The sequence below is a fragment of the Triticum aestivum genome, chromosome 2A (assembly GCF_018294505.1).
Source record: "Triticum aestivum cultivar Chinese Spring chromosome 2A, IWGSC CS RefSeq v2.1, whole genome shotgun sequence".
Classification (NCBI taxonomy): domain Eukaryota; kingdom Viridiplantae; phylum Streptophyta; class Magnoliopsida; order Poales; family Poaceae; genus Triticum; species Triticum aestivum.
In genome coordinates this window covers 758390443-758408658 of record NC_057797.1, presented here as the reverse complement: position 1 = coordinate 758408658, position 18216 = coordinate 758390443, and positions in this window count along the sequence as shown.

Here is an 18216-nt window from a genome sequence, read left to right as displayed (position 1 = left end):
CTTGTGGGGAGTAATGTAACCATCCTTCAACTGCTCCTTCTGATGATAAGATAGATAGGGCTTCTTCATCCTGGCATAATCGGAACTAGTCACTTCACGTACTCCATATTCTTCTTCAGAGGAAGATGATCCTGTTGTGCAAAGACAAGAGGACTATTAAACGCTAGCATCACTGTTTGCTCAAAAAAGGAAAGGAAATATTTAAAACAACACAGATGAAGCACTTCTCAAGGACAATACCACTTTTTCATAACAGTATCTAAACACTAGCACAACACCAATAGAGATGACAAAGCTCAATCATATGGATGAAATCAGTGGGCGAGTACCAACCTTTGTCAGGAGGCTTATTGTGTAGAGCATACAGGTGAAGCAATTCTGCGGAACCATCTGTTGCAATCTACGGTGGTGGCCATGCTTACTATATACTCCTCGATTAGTTTAATGTTTCCAACATCTTCTTGTGCAGTTCCACTAAAATATATGGTATCTTCAAAGAAGATCCCTGTTTGCACAAGTAGAGATAATTACATATTACATTAAGAGTGGCATCAAATCAGTGGCAAAACAATTGCTCGTTCCAGCCATAGCAATAAATTAAGATGCAAAACTATATCATTACTTGTGTCATCACAGTTCCAGTGCTTCATTACAACACCGGGAGTTGATTTTTTTCTTCCCCTTCATCACTTGGTTCAATAACAAACAAGCTTCGCCTGCAGAGTCATGTGAAATAAGGCTAGTACTGACCTCTCATGATGTGGAATTCAAACAACTCACAAGAAGAAGATCTAAACCAAATTCGCCTTAACGGATAGGAAGTAAGTTCTCCTCTTGTGCAGTTCCACTAAGATCAAGCAATCAAGCAACGTTGTCGGTGTGACATTTGGTTGAACTGCACAAAACACTCTTAAAACAAAAGTGTTTTGTGCAGTGCAACAAAAGGTCACAATGGCAACGAGGTGAAGCAGATAACCCTGTTTACACAGAGGTGCAAAGGAAACAATTAGTGGTCAATAACGGTGGATGACACAGAAGCCAACAAAAAGAAGCATCTACCTTATCTAAATGGGAAAGAAAGCAAGACAGTAGCATTTCTCAAACGGTGGCATTGATTAATATTAACATAGAGATTATATTAACAATAAAATTCGTTAAACATGTAATTTGCTTTTAACTGTGGCATTGCATCAATTTTCCAGCGGCATTATTAGAGGGTGTTTGTTTATAGGGACATTTTGGTGTAGGGACTAAAAAAACTCCGTGTCAGTCCCATCTAAACCAAAGAGGAGCGACTTTTAGGGACTAAAAGTGGGCATTTGGGACTAAAGAAAGAAGACCCTGAGGGAGTCTTTTTGGGACTTTTTCCAACAGTTGCCCCTGCCACGCATCGCACCTTGTCTCTATTAGTTCATTACTAGGGGTAACATGGTCTTTTAGCATGTCATTTAATAACCTCTAGTCCATGTTTAGTCCCTGGAACCCAGCAGGTAGGGACTAGGGAGTTTTTAACCAAACAGGGCCTTAGATTAACAACAACTAATGAGTTGCACGGGACAGTGGACGCACCAGTACCATGTGCATCTACCAATGTACTGTGGTCATGCACAGTCTGTTGCAACAAAGAACAAGCAACCAAGGAGCATATTTGTGTTGGTCCCAGTTTTGTTATCTTTAGACGCCTTTCCCTATGTGAGCGCAGCAAATCTAGTCCTGCTCAAACTCTACAGCCTTGTCCCTTCCTTTCCTTTTTGAACTAGTACTTTCGCCCCTTCCTTTCCTCTTTGAAGCATGTCCTAGATTTATGCGATACAACTTTCCCCACTACTTTCCTCCATTCCTTTCCTCTTTGAACCACGTCCTAGATTAATGCTATACAACTTTCCCCCTTCATTTCCTCTTTGAACCACGTCCTAGATTCATGCTATATACAACTTTTCCCACTACTTTCCCCCACTCCTTTCCTCTTTGAACCACGTCCTAGATTCATGGTATACATGCAGCTAGAGCAATGCATGTGGAGTAAGTAAATTATACCTTAAGGTTCTTGGGGCGTGGTTCGGTAGGCGACGGGACGACGACAAATAAGAAGGGGTCGGAGGCCCTCCCGCGCCGCCGCTGGGTGGAAAGTGAACAGCTACGCTGGTAGTCCCTCGCTGACGGCGACAGCGTTAAGCCTCCTTCCCTTCCCAGCGGACCGATCCTGCCAGCTCTTTGAGCAGCAGTGAGGGGAGAGAGAGGCCAATGAAGTCTTGTTTAGATCTGGAGAGGGCGAGAGAGTGTGAAGAGAGAAACTACAAGCGCTGAGGCTCCAGCGGGAGAGGGCGAGAGAGTGAGCGAACAGGCTAACCAGCTACACAACCCTCCCGTTATGTTCAACGAGAGGGAAATAACCTTTTATACATTCCTGCATTCGTGTGACAAGCATGCCGTGTTTTGTGTGTGTGTGTGTGTGTGGGAGTCATTGGGATTTCAATCATAATCATGTCATGTGGATTTGGTGGTAAGACTATCCACAGTGGTGCAGAAATAATGTAGCCTTAGTCACCTTACCTCTCTCCACGTAGTACGTTGGGTCCCACCAGTCAGAGGGTGAAACAAAAAAATTAATAAGAAAAATTAAAAGCGCCAGCGGTGTATCTTACCTCACACATCTCGCTACTGCTCGGGAACACTGTCCAATTGATCCCTCTGTTCGCTCACGTACTATTTTAAGTGAATCCTTATTATAACATGCACACAAATTTTGGGCACTTGTATTCGACTTAAGTCAGTGTGCCACCGTATCTTGTATACTTACTACTCCCTCCGTCTAGGTGTAATAAGTCACATTAGAAGGTGCAACGGGACCAAGGTGCGTGCGTGTGCATGTGTGTGTGTGTGTGTGTGTGTGTGTGTGTGTGTGTGTGTGTGTTTAACACCATGTGTGTGTTAGAGAGAGCGACAGATCGACCTACTCCTACAGAGAGATGTTGTGTAGTGTACGATTTTAGCCGCGAGAGTCGGTGCATCCTCTAGTTTCCGGGCGTGTCCGGTAGGGACATGCGGACAGCCGCCACACCCGCTCCTGACTAGCCTGGCCCACCTAAAGCCCCTCCATCGCCCGTGCGTGCTTCCCGCTCGAAATGGTCAATGCCGCTCCAAAGAATCGGTGCCGCATTCATGCTCGGGCAGAGCGGACGCGACCTCTCACTGGCACAAGAGTGATGGTTGCTTCGTCCATCCAACTTACTGCTGGGTCTATGTGATTTGACGGCTCATTGGTCTTTATTACTGAGGTGGTAGGACTGTTGGATGTCCCATGCTTTCAGCGAAAGGAGGTATACTACTACTACTAGATTACAATTTTCTCCATTCTTACAGTGGAGGCGTGCAAGAGCAGTGAAAACAAGAAGGCTCAGTGATTACATGGCCCACCTCACACTATCACCGTGCGGCACCTAACTCTTTACATAGTACTCCCTCTGTTCCTAAATATTACTACATGAGTCCCGGCGTGTTGGCACGGAACAACGGTATATCTCTCTGCGCAAAATTATCGATTTCATAGAACAAAAAAAAACTCTATAACCGCATGACAAATGTGGTAGCCAAACTAGATAAACTCCCATCATCATTTAGATCATCCCACGTAAGGAAAAAAGATCAGCCAACTCCTACTGCATAATGGGATTATATTTTTCTTTTTGACATGTTAATGGGACTTAAAAGCTCACTTACATGCATGCTACCGGTGCATGCTTGCATGCAGACATGTTGATGTGATTTAAAACCCACTCACATGCATGTGGCACGATATTTCTGCATGCTTGCATGTGGCTTAGTACGGAGCCTCTCAACGTCAAGATCAGACAGCTATTATGGACTGATTTACTTCATCTAACGCCTACATCAATTTTGATGACGTGGCTCAAGGAGAGGATAGAGAATTCCTAGTAGTGGGGGCTAGCTATTACAAGTAGATATAAGTCTTTGTAGAGATTCCACTACATACGGAACAAAATGAATGAATCTACACTTAAAATGCATCTATATACATCTGCATGTGGTTCATGGTGAAATCTCTACAAAGACTTATATTTAGGAACGGAGGAAGTAATAGTATAGTACGTACTGTAATTTATCAGCGAGATAAATTTGTACAATGCTATGAAGCTTCCAGCTTCTATTACATGTATCTTGCGTCCAAGGTTGTCCGTTGCAACATTTCATCAAATACAAAGGAGACTAACATGCATGCTATTGCATCTCAATGATTGACAGATCATAGCAAATATGTACTCCCTCCGTTCCAAAATAAGTTTCTCAACTTTGTGCAAACTTTAGTACAAAGTTGTACTACTACTAAAGTTGACACTTATTTTGGAACAGAGGCAGCTAAAGAAAAAAATGATCCATGCAGTCCCTAGCCCTTGAACCGTGAACCCTGACCAGGCTTCAATTTGCTGGCAATGTTCGAGCTTCCTAATAAATGAAGTTTGCAACCTCTTGACCATCGGATCATTTTGTGCAGTTTCACCAAAATCGAGATGAGCATCCCTGTGGCAAAGAAATTGAACAAGCATGATTAGAATAAGATTACTAGGACTAGTTGATGAGACATAAACTCATCACAAATATAGTATGTAGAAGCCAGTAGAGGTATGTGCGGGGCAAAGAAGTAGAGAAATATCCACAGGGAGTGATGTGGGCAGCTGGAGCAGTGGTGCAAGCCGGCTGTAAAGGGAGTTGTACTTGAGGGACGTAGCTCAACCTTGAGGAGGGCGGCGGCAACTGCCCACGTCGCTGTAGTGAGCAAGGGACGAAGGCAACCTCACCGGCTTTGTGAGAGAGAACGGCGGGGACCCCTGATCGGGACATGCCGACAGTGGGTTTTCACCGTCGGCGATGGCCACCGCATCTACACTAAGCATCCACCCCTTCCCCAAGCGGACATGATCCGCCAGGATGTAAGAGATGTGGCCACAGTCGTTTTGTGCGAGAGAGTATGAAGAGAGCAACCCCAGCAAGCAACCGTGTAGGCTGGCCCGTCCTGACTATGTATATAGTGGAGCGGTTTCCTTTTCTCTCCATATGAACCTATCATATTGCGTACGTGCCACTGAAGAAAAAAACTTTATTTATAAATGACGCGGCACCTACTACTCGTTCTCCTATAACCTTGCGCTTGGCATCTCCAAAATATTGACCTTGTGATTGGCTCTTCGCCTCTTCGGGAAGTCGAGCAATAACGGTAGTGCACTATATATCGTTCTGGCTATATGAGACCGAATGAATTGCTGCACGTCCACCACGTGGGCGAGGGTCAAGGGGCGAGGGAGAGTGCTACATACGGAGCAAAATGAGTGAATCTACACTCTAAAATACGTCTATATACATCAGTGTTTGGAGTATGTACTAGTAGTTCATATTGAAATCTACTAAAAGACATATATATTCCAAACAATATGATATAATCTCTATAACCAAGGTAGTAGGGACGAGGAGTAAACGGAGGGAGTCGTAAATTTTTCTCCTCGTCCTGCGAGCCACCGCGCGCATGGGCGAGGGAGCGGGCGTAAGGCGTAGTAAGCAAGCTTCACCTCATCCTGCGAGCCACCGCGCCCGTGGGCGGGGGAGACGGTGTACTAAGCAAGCTTCTCCTCGTTCTGCGAGTTGACATGACACATCAAAAGTACTGTAGTGTATAGAGCCTTTCCTCTAAGGTAGGCCCCACATGGTTTGCCTTGTTTTTTAACATAACATGTCAAGTCGCAATTTGTTTGTTCACCCGTGGTAGACGATCCTCCCTCCACCAAGTGGAAAACCAGTACACGTGCCAAATTACCACGTGGGCTGCCTTTTTCGTACAGAAATGAGCTCTACCATGTACCCACGCGGGTGTGGTTGGGAAAGAGACGGGAGTACGTGCGCCGTGCATGCACCTCTTCTCTTCGTGCATGTCCCCCACCTACGTGTGTGTGTGAGAGATACAAACCGCGTTCATGAGTGTTTTTTGTTTTGGGGTGGGGGTGGGATCGGGGGTTGATTTCGTGAATTATTTGGGGGAATATGTGTCGATGACATCTCAAACAAAATTTTGCATGCAATGTGTGTGAAATGGAGGCCTATCCATATCATACATAGAGGGTCAGGCAATCCACGAGAAGAGAGTGAGGGGTCATAGCTATCGATAGAGTCGAAGAGAGGATCAAGTGGGTGGGTGCGAGATTGATGAAGAGAGCCATCAAAATTGTGTGTGTGTGTACAAGTCAAAGATATAGGGCGACTGGCCTATCGGAACGTTAGAGGGCACACGTCAAGTTTGTGTGTGGCAGGGAGACATGACTAGAGCGCTCGATGTATAGGTGTGTGTGGGGGGAGGGGGTGGTGGGAGGGGTAGGCAGAGGCCTAACTATAGAGGTAGAACAACTCGTATATGTGTTGAGAAGGAGAGACCCAGCTATGTCTTGAGGGAGATCGGTCGACATCCATACATAACTGAAGGACGGGAAATATGATGGGAGAGAGAGAGGAGAGAGAGGGAGGGAGAGGGAGGGAGAGGGGTAGAGTGCTGGATGGGTGATGGAGTTGCTTCTCAAAGATGGTGGGAGAGGCCTACTAGACAAACCGAGGGTGGAACTGCAATGTTATCAATAAGAGTGGGGATGTGTTTCTGTGTGTGCCTGTGCGTGATAGATCTGTCGAGACGCATCCATGGATGATGAAGGGGAACCATGTGTTTGGTAAGCAAACCTAACTAGATCGGTAGATCAATTGTTGTTTGTCGGAGGAAGGGAGAGACACAACTAATGAGGTAGATCGATTGACGTGTGGGTAAAAATGAGTTATAAGGACCTAGCTAGCTATATGTATAGCGAGAGATCGGTCGGTGTACGTCCATTTGTTAGAGGAAAATAAGGCCCAGCGAGACGGATAGACAGAGAGAATGGAGCTAGGAGGTGGTGCGAGAGGCCCAACTACTAGCTAGATAGGGGGAGGAGTGTGCAGTTGTGAGAGCCATGAAAAGAGGGGCGAGAGTTTACACGTGTGTCTGACCGTATGAGAGACACGCGGCAAGGACACATAAAGGAGGAGATTGAAGGTGTGTTTGTATGTTGTAGGTAGGCATCGCTGGAGAGGTTTATCGATCGGTGTGTGTCGGAAAGGAGTTGTGGAGACTCTGGGAGAACGACCTAAAGAAAAAAATGAATGTGCCCGGTGGATAGAATGCGGAGGGAGGGGGAGGGAGAGGAGGGCATGTGCATGCACGAGAGAAAGTTAGTGGTAGCTACAAAGGTTAGAGGATTGTGTGGGTGTAAGAGACTAACAAAGATCATAATTTGATATGAAAGTGGATTCATATATTTGAATAGGAGATCATAGTGTTTTAAACATTGCATGCATGAATATAGCGGTGATACACGTGCTGTGCACATGTTATACCATAATGTGATAATGCATGGTGTTTGCAACTCACAGCTAAATGTCGAACAATCTAAACCATACTATACATCAAACAATCTCACATTTTATTTGAATTTGTGATAATGTGTGGCATTTGCAGCTTACAACTAAATATCAAACAATCTAAACAATACTATATATCGAATATTCTCACATTTTATTTGAATTTGTGGTAATGTGTGGTGTTTGCAACTCACATCTAAATACTTGTAGGCGTAGGGGGCGGGGCACCATACATAATGTGATAAACACATTATACATATGAGACATGGTTTAGATTATGAAGATCTAGAGAGCTAGAAATGTAATGTGATTTGAAATCACAATAAAGTGGATTCAAAAAATCTAGTTCGAGTTCATATAGTACACATAGTTCATATGTAACTCGAGACTAATCACGTGGTGTGCTGTGAAGATAATACACAAACGATGGTTTGACTTGACAATAATAATGGTTGTAGATCTTATTAAAACAGAGAAACGAATTAAAATGCTTTGACTTCACAACAATCATTACTGTAGATCTTATTCAAATAGAGAAACGAATTCAAATTTAGTTCATATTGAAGCGGTAGTATATACGTTTGGAATGCACTAAAACGTTCATTTGAGTAGTAGGTTGCATGCATTATACACGTAGCGAAATATTTTAATTGAACATAACATGAATTCAAAGTTTTGAATGACATTTTTAGGGTGCATTGATTTGGTACAGTACACATTAGGCTTGTCCGGAAATTTCAACCCGCGCCTTGTTAGCCCGAAATATTTAAGATATATCTTTGTCTCGTTGTGCTCCGACAACTCCCTCCATCTCAACCCGCGCCTTGCTATTCCGAAATTACAACGCGCGCGAAAACTCCCACCTCCTGTGAAATCCCGACAAGCGAAATGCCCGTGGCACCCCTGAATCGAAAGAACCGCCTCAAATCGGTGGGGGTACTTTCGTAACTTACCCCACATTTCGGACAAGCGCGTCTCTAAGCCATGGTTCCCCACTGCCATCCCATCCGCCTACCCATTCGTACACCGAGGCCATGAAAACCCGCGACAAAACCCCACACCCTGCTCCGTCCGCCACCCAGCCGGAGCCTCTTCCCCGACGATGTCGTCCACAGCAATACCTCGACGTCCCTCATCCATCGTACCGGATGAGGATCCGTCGTCGATCTCATCGTCCCTCCGGTTCAGCCACCCCGTCCTCCACCTCCAAGGAGCTGCCCCGACGTTCCCCTCATCTTTCGCGCCACCTCCATTCCCACACCGCCGTCTTCACCTGCACCACCGGAAGAGCATCATCATCACCATTTCCTCGGATGAAGCTGCGGCCTAATCGACGCCACCAAAGAGGTTGTACACTAATCGCTGCATTTTCTTCTTGATTCGATCTCACGGTGCTCCCGGCGCTCGGTCCCGAGCCGACACGGCGCGGCTCCATCCACGGCGGCGTCGCCGGCCACTTCCTCCACGGCGTCGCTCCCTCGGCGGCGACGTCCACATCAGTAGGACCTGCTGCTGCTTTAGCTCTCGCTCGCGCTGCTGCTCTGCTCTTGCTCTCGGTCCCCTGCCTGGTCTGCTCTTGCTATTGCTCTTGCTCGCGCTGCTGCTCTCGCTCTCGCTCTTGCTTGCGATGCTGCTCCGATTTAGCTACACTTCACTCCGATGCTGCCGGGGTGAAGGAAGAACCAGCTGCAGTGGGGAGGGGGGCTCGCTGGAGAGGTACCCCACTATCTATCTTAGGGTTCAGGATGGGGGCGGTGTTCGCCAGCGGTGGCAAGGCGTTGGCGGGGCGGTGGTGTGGGGATCGCCGGAGAAAAATCTCGGCATGGGGGGGGGGCCTAGAGGGATGGCCGGGGCGGCGGCAGACTGGCGGTGGGGAGTGTTTTTGGGGTGGGCGGGGCGGCACCGGCCGTAGGCGGCGGGGGGCTGCTGTTTGGCCGGCTCAGGGGGTGGAGGTTGAAGATGATGTTGGGGAACATAGTAATTTCAAAAAAATTCCTACGCACACGCAAGATCATGGTGATGCATAGCAACGAGAGAGGAGAGTGTTGTCTACGTACCCTCGTAGACCAAAAGCGGAAGCGTTAGCACAACACGGTTGATGTAGTCGTACGTCTTCCCGATCCGACCGATCCAAGTACCGAACGCATGACACCTCCGAGTTCAGCACACGTTCAGCTCGATGATGTCCCACGAACTCCGATCCAGCAGAGCTTCACGGGAGAGTTCCGTCAGCACGATGGCGTGGTGACAATCTTGATGTTCTACCATCGCAGGGCTTCGCCTAAGCACCGCTACAATATTATCGAGGATTATGGTGGAGGGGGGCACCGCACACGGCTAAGAGATCAATTATCAATTGTTGTGTCTTTGGGGTGCCCCTGCCCCCGTATATAAAGGAGCAAGGGGGAGGAGGTGCGGCCAGGCAAGGGGCGCGCCAGGAGGAGTCCTACTCCCACCGGGAGTAGGACTCCCCCCTTTCCATGTTGGACTAAGACTTAGGGGGGAAGGAGAGAAAGAGGGGAAAGGAAAGGGGGGCGGCGCCCCCCATCCTAGTCCAATTCGGACTCGGGGGTGGGGGGAGGGGCGCACGGCTGCCCCTTGGCCTCCTCTCTACTTCCTCCACTAGTCCCATTAAGGCCCATTAGGTTACCGGCGGGTTCCTGTAACCTCCCGGTACTCCGGTAAAATGCCGATTTCACCCGGAACACTTCCGATGTCTAAACATAGGCTTCCAATATATCAATGTTTATGTCTCGACCATTTCGAGACTCCTCATCATGTCCGTGATCACATCCGGGAGTCCGAACAACCTTCGGTACATCAAAACATATAAACTCATAATGAAACTGTCATCGTAACGTTAAGCGTGCGGACCCTACGAGTTCGAGAACAATGTAGACATGACTGAGATACGTCTCTGGTCAATAACCAATAGCGGAACCTGGATGCTCATATTGGCTCCTACATATTCTACGAAGATCTTTATCGGTCAAACCGCATAACAACATATGTTGTTCCCTTTGTCATCGGTATGTTACTTGCCCGAGATTCGATCGTCGGTATCTCAATACCTAGTTCAATCTCGTTACTGGCAAGTCTCTTTACTCGTTCTGTAATATATCATCCCGCAACTAACTCATTAGTTGCAATGCTTGCAAGGCTTAAGTGATGTGCATTACCGAGAGGGCCCAGAGATACCTCTCCGACAATCAGAGTGACAAATCTTAATCTCGAAATACGCTAACCCAACAAGTACCTTCAGAGACACCTGTAGAGCACCTTTATAATCACCCAATTACGTTGTGACATTTGGTAGCACACAAAGTGTTCCTCTGGTAAACGGGAGTTGCATAATCTCATAGTCATAGGAACATGTATAAGTCATGAAGAAAGCAATAGCAACAAACTAAACGATCAAGTGCTATGCTAACGGAATGGGTCAAGTCAATCACATCATTCTCCTAATGATGTGATCCCGTTAATCAAATGACAACACATGTCTATGGTTAGGAAACATAACCATCTTTGATCAACGAGCTAGTCAAGTAGAGGCATACTAGTGACACTCTGTTTGTCTATGTATTCACACATGTATTATGTTTCCGGTTAATACAATTCTAGCATGAATAATAAACATTTATCATGATATAAGGAAATAAATAATAACTTTATTATTGCCTCTAGGGCATATTTCCTTCAGTCTCCCACTTGCACTAGAGTCAATAATCTAGTTCACATCGCCATGTGATTTAATACCAATAGTTCACATCACCATGTGATTAACACCCATAGTTCACATTGACATGTGACCAACACCCGAAGGGTTTACTGAGGTGTGATTATGTTTTGCTTGTGAGAGAAGTTTAGTCAATGGGTCTACCACATTCAGATCCGTAAGTATTTTGCAAATTTCTATGTCAACAATGCTCTGCACAGAGCTACTCTAGCTAATTGCTCCCACTTTAAATATGTATCCAGATTGAGACTTTGAGTCATCTGGATCAGTGTCAAAACTTGCATCGACGTAACCCTTTACGATGAACCTTTTGTCACCTCCATAATCGAGAAACATATCCTTATTCCACTAAGGATAATTTTGACCAATGTCCAGTGATCTACTCCTAGATCACTATTATAATCCCTTGCCAAACTCAGGGCAGGGTATACAATAGGTCTGGTACACAGCATGGCATACTTTATAGAACCTATGGCTAAGGCATAGGGAATGACTTTCATTCTCTCTCTATCTTCTGCCGTGGTCGGGTTTTGAGTCTTACTCAACTTCACACCTTGTAACACAAGTAAGAACTCCTTATTTGACTATTCCATTTTGAACTACTTCAAAATCTTGTCAAGGTATGTACTCATTGAAAAACTTATCAAGCGTCTTGATCTATCTCTATAGATCTTGATGCTCAATATGTAAGCAGCTTCACCAAGGTCTTTCTTTGAAAAACTCCTTTCAAACACTCCTTTATGCTTTGCAGAATAATTATACATTATCTCCGATCGACAATATGTCATTCACATATACTTATCAGAAATGATGTAGTGCTCCCACTCACTTTCTTGTAAATACAAGCTTCACCGCAAGTCTATATAAAACTATATGCTTTGATCAACTTATCAAAGCATATATTCCAACTCCGAGATGCTTGCACCAGTCCATAGATGGATCGCTGGAGCTTGCATATTTTGTTAGTACCTTTAGGATTGACAAAACCTTCTAGTTGCATCATATACAAATCTTCTTTAATAAATCCATTAATGAATGCAGTTTTGTTTATCCATTTGCCAGGTTTCATAAAATGCGGCAATTGCTAACATGATTCGGACAGACTTAAGCATAGATACGAGTGAGAAACTCTCATCGTAGTCAACACCTTGAACTTGTCGAAAACCTTTTGCGACAATTCTAGCTTTGTAGATAGTAACACTACTATCAACGTCCGTCTTCCTCTTGAAGATCCATTTAATCTCAATGGCTCGCCGATCAATGGGCAAGTCAATCAAAGTCCATACTTTGTTCTCATACATGGATCTCATCTCAGATTTCATGGCCTCAAGCCATTTCGCGGAATCTGGGCTCATCATCACTTCCTCATAGTTCGTAGGTTCATCATGGTCAAGTAACATGACCTCCAGAACTGGATTACCGTACCACTTTGGTGTGGATCTCACTCTGGTTTACCTACAAGGTTCGGTAGTAACTTGATCTGAAGTTACATGATCATCATCATTAGCTTCCTCACTAAATGGTGTAGTAGTCACAGGAACAGATTTCTGTGATGAACTACTTTCCAATAAGGGAGCAGGTACAGTTACCTCATCAAGTTCTACTTTTCTCCCACTCACTTCTTTCGAGAGAAACTCCTTCTCTAGAAAGGATCCATTCTCAGCAACGAATAACTTGCCTTCAGATCTGTGATAGAAGGTGTACCCAACATTTTCTTTTGGGTATTCTATGAAGACGCACTTCTCCGATTTGGGTTTGAGCTTATCAGGTTGAAACTTTTTCACATAAGCATTGCAACCTCAAACTTTAAGAAACGACAGCTTAGGTTTCTTGCCAAACCATAGTTCATACGGTGTCGTCTCAACGGATTTAGATGGTGCCCTATTTAATGTGAATGCAGTTGTCTCTAATGCATAACCCCAAAACGATAGTGGTAGATCGGTAAGAGACATCATAGATCGCACCATATCTAATAAAGTATGGTTATGACGGTCGGACACACCATTACACTGTGGTGTTCCAGGTGGCATGAGTAGTGAAACTATTTCACATTGTTTTAACTGAATGCCAAACTATTAACTCAAATATTTTACCTCTGTGATCATATCGTAGAAACTTTTTTTTTCTTGTTACGATGATTCTCCACTTCACTCTGAAATTCTTTGAACTTTTCAAATGTTTCATACTTGTGTTTCATTAAGTAGATATACCCATATCTGCTCAAATCATCTGTGAAGGTCAGAAAATAACGATACTTGCCGTGAGCCTTAACACTCATTGGACCGCATACATCAGTATGTATTATTTCCAATAAGTCAGTTGCTCGCTCCATTGTTCCGGAGAACGGAGTCTTAGTCATCTTGCCCATGAGGCATGGTTCGCAAGCATCAAGTGATTCATAATCAAGTGATTCCAAAAGTCCATCAGCATGGAGTTTCTTCATGCGCTTTACACCAATATGACCTAAACGGCAGTGCCACAAATAAGTTGCACTATCATTTAACTTTGCATCTTTTGGTTTCAATATTATGAATATGTGTATCACTACGATCGAGATCCAACGAACCATTTTCAATGGGTGTGTAACCATATAAGGTTTTATTCATGTAAACAGAACAACAATTTATTCTCTTACTTAAATGAATAACCGTATTGCAATAAACATGATCAAATCATATTCATGCTCACCGCAAACACCAAATAACACTTATTTAGGTTCAACACTATTCCCGAAAGTATAGGGAGTGTGCGATGATGATCATATCAATCTTGGAACCACTTCCAACACACATCATCACTTCACCCTTAACTAGTCTCTGTTCATTCTACAACTCCCGTTTCGAGTTACTACTCTTAGAAACTGAACCAGTATCAAATACCGAGGGGTTGCTATGAACATTAGTAAAATACACATCAATAATCTGTATATCAAATATACCTTTGTTCACTTTGCCATCCTTCTTATCCGTCAAATACTTGGGGCAGTTCCGCTTCCGGTGACCAGTCCCTTTGCAGTAGAAGCACTTAGTCTCAGGCTTAGGACCAGACTTGGGCTTCTTCACTTGAGCAGCAACTTGCTTGCCGTTCTTCTTGAAGTTCCCCTTCTTCCCTTTGCCCTTTTCTTGAAACTAGTGGTCTTGTCTACCATCAACACTTGATATTTTTCTTGATTTCTACCTTCGTTGATTTCAGCATTACGAAGAGCTTGGGAATCGTTTCCGTTATCCCTTGCATATCATAGTTCATCACGAAGTTCTACTAACTTGGTGATGGTGACTAGAGAATTCTATCAATCACTATCTTATCTGGAAGATTAATTCCCACTTGATTCAAGCGATTGTAGTACCCAGACAATCTAAGCACATGCTCACTGCTTGAGCTATTCTCCTCCATCTTTTTAGCTATAGAACTTGTTGAAGACTTCATATCTCTCAACTCGGGTATTTGCTTGAAATATTAACTTCAACTCCTGGAACATCTCATATGGTCCATGACATTCAAAGCCGTTAAGCATGGTGCACTAAACTATCAAGTAGTCATCATATTGAGTTAGCCAAATGTTCTTAACGTCTGCATCTACTCCTGCAATAGGTCTGTCACCTAGCGGTGCATCAAAGACATAATTCTTCTATGCAGCAATGAGGATAATCCACAGATCACGGATCCAATCCGCATCATTGCTACTAACATTTTTCAACATAATTTTTCTCTAGGAACATAATAAACTGGGAGCAACATCGCGCGCCATTGATCTACAACATAGATATGCTAATACTATTAGGACTAAGTTCATGATAAATTAAATTTCAATTAATCATATTACTTAACAACTCCCACTTAGACAGACATCCCTCTAATCTTCTAAGTGATCACGTGATCCATATCAACTAAACCATGTCCGATCATCACGTGAGATGGAGTAGTTTCAATGGTGAACATCACTATGTTGATCATATCTACTATATGATTCACGCTCGACCTTTTGGTCTCCATGTTCCGAGGCCATATCTGTTATATGCTAGGCTCGTCAAGTTTAACCTGAGTATTTCGCGTGTGCAACTGTTTTGCACCCATTGTATTTGAACGTAGAGCCTATCACACCCGATCATCACATGGTGTCTCAGCACGAAGAACTTTCGCAATGGTGCATACTCAGGGAGAACACTTATACCTTGATAATTTAGTGAGAGATTATCTTATAAAGCTACCGCCGAACTAAGCAAAATAAGATGTATAAAAGATAACATCACATGCAATCATAATATGTGACATGATATGGCCATCATCATCTTGTGCCTTTGATCTCCATCTCCAAAGCATCGTCATGATTCCATCGTCACCGGCATGACACCATGATCTCCATCATCTTGATCTATATCAATGTGTCGTCACATGGTTGTCTCGCCAACAATTGCTCTTGCAACTATTGCTATGGCATAGAAATAAAGTAAAGAAATTATTTGGCGCTTGCATCTTATGCAATAGAGAGATAACCACAAGGCTTTTACCTGTTGTCGATAACTTCAACAAAACATGATCATCTCATACAACAACTTATATCTCATCACGTCTTGACCATATCACATCACAACATGCCCTGCAAAAACAACTTAGACGTCCTCTACTTTGTTGTTGCAAGTTTTACGTGGCAGCTACGGGCTGCGCAAGAACCGTTCTTACCTACGCATCAAAACCACAACGATAGTTTGTCAAGTTGGTGCTGTTTTAACCTTCGCAAGGACCGGGCGTAGCCACACTCGGTTCAACTAAAGTTGGAGAAACTGACACCCGCCAGCCACCTATGTGCAAAGCACGTCGGTAGAACCAGTCTCGCGTAAGCGTACGCGTAGTGTCGGTCCGGGCCGCTTCATCCAACAATACTGCCGAACCAAAGTGTGACATGCTGGTAAGCAGTATGACTTATATCGCCCACAACTCACTTGTATTCTACTCGTGCATATTACGTCAACGCATAAAACCTAGGCTCGGATGCCACTGTTGGGGAACGTAGTAATTTCAAAAAATTTCCTACGCTCACGCAAGATCATCGTGATGCATAGCAACGAGAGAGGAGAGTGTTGTCTATGTACCCTCGTAGACCGAAAGCGGAAGCGTTAGCACAACGCGGTTGATGTAGTCGTACGTCTTCACGATCCGACCGATCCAAGTACCGAACGCACGGCACCTCCGAGTTCAGCACATGTTCAGCTCAATGACGTTCCGCGAACTCCGATCCAGCAGAGCTTCATGGGAGAATTCCGTCAACACGATGGCGTGGTGACGATCTTGATGTTCTACCGTCGCAGGGCTTCGCCTAAGCACCGCTACAATATTATCGAGGATTATGGTGGAGGGGCGCACCGCACACGGCTAAGAGATCAGTGATCAATAGTTGTGTCTTTGGGGTGCCCCCTGCCCCCGTATATAAAGGAGCAAGGGGGAGGAGGTGCGGCCAGGCAAGGGGCACGCCAGGAGGAGTCCTACTCCCACCGGGAGTAGGACTCCCTCCTTTCCATGTTGGACTAGGACTTGGGGGGAAGGAGAGAAAGAGGGGAAAGGAAAGGGGGGGGGGGGGGGGCGCCGCCCCCCTCCTTCTCCAATCCGGACTTGGGGGGGGGGGGGGGGGGAGGGGCGCGCGGCTGCCCCTTGGCCTCCTCTCTACTTCCTCCACTAGGCCCATTAAGGCCCATTAGGTTACCGGGGGGTTCCGGTAACCTCCCGGTACTCCAGTAAAATGCCGATTTCACCCGGAACACTTCCGATGTCCAAATATAGCATTCCAATATATCAATCTTTATGTCTCGACCATTTTGAGACTCCTCGTCATGTCCGTGATCACATCCGGGACTCTGAATAAGCTTCGGTACATCAAAACATATAAACTCATAATGAAACTGTCATCGTAACGTTAAGCGTGCGGACCCTACGGGTTCGAGAACAATGTAGACATGACCGAGACACGTCTCCGGTTAATAACCAATAGCAGAACCTGGATGCTCATATTGGCTCCTACATATTCTACGAAGATCTTTATCGGTCAAACCGCATAACAACATACGTTGTTCCCTTTGTCATCGGTATGTTACTTGCCCGAGATTCGATCGACGGTATCTCAATACCTAGTTCAATCTCGTTACTGGCAAGTCTCTTTACTCATTCCGTAATACATCATCCTGCAACTAACTCATTAGTTGCAATGCTTGCAAGGCTTAAGTGATGTGCATTACCGAGAGGGCCCAGAGATACCTCTCCGACAATCAGAGTGACAAATCCTAATCTCGAAATACGCCAACCCAACAAGTACCTTCGGAGACACCTGTAGAGCACCTTTATAATCACCCAGTTACGTTGTGACGTTTGGTAGCACACAAAGTGTTCCTCTGGTAAACGGGAGTTGCATAATCTCATAGTCATAGGAACATGTATAAGTCATGAAGAAAGCAATAGCAACAAACTAAACGATCAAGTGCTATGCTAACGGAATGGGTCAAGTCAATCACATCATTCTCCTAATGATGTGATCCCGTTAATCAAATGACAACTCATGTCTATGGTTAGGAAACATAACCATCTTTGATCAACGAGCTAGTCAAGTAGAGGCATACTAGTGACACTCTGTTTGTCTATGTATTCACACATGTATTATGTTTCCGGTTAATACAATTCTAGCATGAATAATAAACATTTATCATGATATAAGGAAATAAATAATAACTTTATTATTGCCTCTAGGGCATATTTCCTTCAAATGAACTGCAGGCCCTTGATTTCGTATCCAACGGTTGCAAAATCTACTGACCAAAGATGAAAAAGTCAGTCTCGACAGCAAAATTCAGTTGCGACAGTTAAGTTCAGTTTCGACAGTTAAGTTCAGTTTCGATAGTTAAATCCAGTTTCGGCAGTTAAGTTCAGAGATGAGCGGTTGATGTATTTTACATCTAGCACTTTGTGGTTATGTTTTTACGTCATGTATTGGAGATGCTATTAGAATTCCACTCAGGTTAACGTTGTTCATTGTCTCTCTTGTCCTG